Below are 4,191 nucleotides of genomic sequence, written 5' to 3' on the forward strand. Positions count from 1 at the left end.
CAGCTCCATGGTTCTCAGACAAACTTAAATCAGAAAAAACTAAATGCAAAGCGCTGGAGAGACACTTGAGAAAAGACTATAGTCCAGCTGCTAAACAGGCTTACAAACAGGCCATCAGGCTCTATGTAAAGCTGCACGCCCTGGATACATAAATATTAACCTGTTCAAGGTGGTGCAAAACTGTCTGGCGCGGCTCACCAACCCAAGCCTCCAGAGCTAAGCGAAACCCAATGTGAAGACCTTGCAGTGTTTTTTACTGACAAAATTGATCAAATCTACTCTGAATTTTATATTAATGGAGAGCACCTCCCCAAGTCCAAAGATATACTATCAGATTCTTCTCCTTTCCCTGGTTTACTAAATAGAGAGGAGAAACCGGACAGTATTCTCAATAGCTGGTTACCTCTTGACATTACATCTTTCACTCACATCCTAAGTATTATTAAATCAGGCTCCCCTAAGGATCCCTTCCCTATCTCTGTTCTTAAAAAATTGGACCCCCAGATTCTTAAACCTATAATGGAACTCCTCAATGCCTCACTTCTTGAAGCAATTGTGCCATCTACCTGGAAACATGCTATGATCCTCCCTCTACTAAAGAAAGCTAAGGCTGATCTGGAAGTTCTCTCAAATTTCCGTCCCATTTCACTGCTCCCTGCTTTCTCCAAAATTCTAGAAAAACACATTACATGCCAATTGGCACAATTTGTGGACTCCCAAAACATTTTGCATCCATCGCAATCTGGTTTCAGAACAGGTTATTCCACCAAATCAACACTTCTGGGAGTCACTGAAACTATCCACAAACAGCTTGACAAGGGAGACACAGTGGCACTCATATCAATAGATTGGAGTGCCGCTTTTGACATCGTGTCCCATGAGACCCTTCTTCAAGTTTTGCATTCTAAGGGCATTGTTGGCATTGCTCTAAAATGGCTGGCGAGCTTTCTGTCCAGCCAGACGTTTCAGGTTTTCTCCCCTACGGCCAGCTCCAGGTCCCACGCTTCCCCTTAGGGAGTCCCCCAGGGCTTTGTTCTAAGCCCTATGCTCTTCAACATTTACATCAGCCCTTTAGTGTCCTTAGCAGAAGAGGCTGGGCTAACTATATATTCCTACGCTGACGATACCCAGCTTATCTTCTGCTTGTCTACGAAAGACACCTCTAAGGTATCCTCTCTTCAATGTGGCTTACAAGAAATTGCTAGATGGATGCACAATACAAATTGAAGTTAAATGGAGGAAAGACAGAACTCCGAATTCTTGGTGGAAATAAAGCTCTTGGGGGGCCGACAACATTGGCCTCTGAAAATGGTTGTCCTTCCCCAACCATCGCAATCTGTTCGCAACCTTGGCTTTATTATAGACGATCTTTTGTCTATGCATCAACAAGCGGTCAAGGTTACCTCAGTCTGCTTTGTCATTTTGAAATGGCTAAAAAAATCCTATGGATGCTGCCACCTACGACTCAAAAAACTGTGTTTCAAGCCCTTATCGTGTCCAGACTGGACTACGGTAATGTTTTATATCTAGGTGCTAACAAGGAGGTATCCCGGAGGTTGCAAGTAGTCTAAAACTCAACAACCAGACTTCTTTGCCAACTACCTCGAATGGCCTGCATCACAGAGACCCTCCGGGACTTACACGGGCTTAGGATTGAAAAATGCTCCGAATTCAAAGCCCTCTGCTATATGCACAGAATTAACGCTGGTACTGCTCCCTCCTACCTTAGCACTTTAGTCCATCCGTACACCCCTTCTCTCCTACTCAGATCATCCAGGCAGGCAAAGATTGTGGTCCCTAGGTTCAAACTCTTAGCCTAGCTGTAATGCCAGAAACCGGTCCTAGGAAGCTTGAGTCCGGTCCAGGGAAGGCATGGCTTGCAGTTCGGGCTGGACTGTTCCCATGAGACACAGGGTCAGACTGATTTGCATATGGCCATGTCTAAACTGGGGTGGCAGAGTGGGCTAAAGAACGGTGATGGATTAAACCCAGATCTGTTGACTGGGTGTGAGTGTTTGATTGGTTGGTTCTGATGCTCCGTCCATCACCACCCCCCTTTTGTACAGCTTTGTTCGCCATAAGTTGGCAGGGTATGCTCAGACGTGAGTCCCTTGCTCACTTTGCAACTGGATTCAAGCAAGCCTGGCTAAAGACGGCTATAATGCCAGAAACCGGTCCTAGGAAGCTTGAGTCCGGTCCAGGGAAGGCATGGCTTGGCTGTTCGGGCTGGATTGTTCCCATGAGGCACAGAGTCAGACTGATTTGCATATGGCCATGTCTGAACTGGGATGGCAGAGTGGGCTAAAGAACGGTGATGGATTAAAACCCAGATCTGTTAACTGGGTGTGATTGGTTTGGATGCTCCGTCCATACCCCACCCCCTTTTGTACCTAGGTTCAAACTCACCCGTATGGGAGGTTGGTCCTTTGCATACTTGGCCCCGTCTCTAGGAACTCGCGCCCACTCTCGCTTCATTTTGAAAATAACGATGCTAAATTTCGAAAAAGCATCAAAACATGGTTATTCATACTCTGAGCTCGGAATCGCTGCTCTCTTTTCTCCTTCATGGGTCTGTAGGTGCCGGGAAACCGCCGGGTAGCTGTTGCGCCATATAAATTCAAATATAATAATAATAATAATTGCAGCACGGCGCCAGGCCTGTAGTGTGAGGTGGGCGGACCGGGCCGGGTACCTCCCGGAGTGAAGACCTGCAGGTCAATAACAGCCAGGACAACACCCAGGACCTGCACTGAAATGGCCGGAGGCCACGAGTTGGCGTAGGACCATGACGGAGACCCAGGAGAGGGCTGCAATGACCTAGAGACGGTGAAACCCCACCTAAGCCCATCGCCAGGGCTACACGACAATATCAATCTCCAACTTTTGTCCCTTATTCAGAACCTCTGCTGTGACTGCAGACACTATACTCCTGGTGGCAAAACCTCCGCCCACAGAACTGTGAAGCGGCAACCACCCAAAATGAGTGCCATTCGCTATCGACCGAACCTTCACCAAAGATACCCAACAGAGGGGAGAGAACAATAACAAGTCGCTGAGAGCGACGCTAAATTGTTCACCGCCATCCAGCCGTGTATCCCCATGGTGCAGCACAAGGTCCTGCCAGTATTAGATGACGTAGACTCAGGACAACATGGGGTGCCAACATCTAACCGGAGCACCACAAGCCCCGGTAACCACGAGATTGCCCTCCCCGGCTCCCAAGGCACCCAGTCGGAAGAAGAGCCCTCCGGCACAGAGTCCATGTCCGACAAGTTGTAAAAAGTCCTGGCAGCAATCAAACACTCCAGAGTGTCCACAAAAAATAGATTCTGAGAATTGCCTACGGACCTCAATCTATTGCGGGACGACCGCAGGAAACTAGCAGACAAAGTCAAACAAGGACAGAAAACGCTCCAAACCATAGAACCGCAAGTACAGTTGCATCAAGATGCCATGAAAGATCTGCACGCTAGGGTGAAGACCCTAGAAAACAAAGTGGATGAACTGGAAGGACACTCCTGCCATAGCAATATTCGCATCCTGAACTTGCCGGAGGGGCCAGAAGGGTCCAACCCAATTGGATTAATCGAAACATGGATTAAAACATTCACCCAGACAAAAAAACTTAACCCCGGGTCCCGCCCATAAACCACCTCCGGGATCATCTCCCCCGACCATTCTCACTGAAACTACTCCATTACGAAGACCGAGATACTGTTCTCCGGGCAGCTAGACAAGCAGGACCACTCAGAGTGGAGGACAAACAGGTCATGCTGTTCCCAGATTATTCCCACGCTGTCCAGCAACAGCGAGCCACGTTTTTGGCAGTAAAACATACCCTGCGCCAAAAGATCATACAATATGCTCTCTTATTTCCTGCCCACCTCAAAAGTATACACGACGGGACCACACACTTCCTTAGAGACCCCAGAGAGGTAAGTAACTGGGCGCGACATCTGGCGAACATGGATGGACGCAGGAACACAAAGTCATCGGCTCTCTGGTCGTCAGCGGCGACAATACAAGCGAATCACCCTTACACAACTGAGCTAAAGATCTGACTTCGCCACCAAAAGATCTCCCGATCTTGAACAAATCATAGCAGAATGCATGAGAGCACTACAAGCGGCCGCAGGGTTGCGACTGACAGGGGAAAGGTCAGATGGAGAGAGGGGGCCCACATATATTCAC

This window comes from Lissotriton vulgaris, chromosome 7 (genome assembly GCF_964263255.1).
Source record: "Lissotriton vulgaris chromosome 7, aLisVul1.2, whole genome shotgun sequence".
NCBI classification, from domain to species: domain Eukaryota; kingdom Metazoa; phylum Chordata; class Amphibia; order Caudata; family Salamandridae; genus Lissotriton; species Lissotriton vulgaris.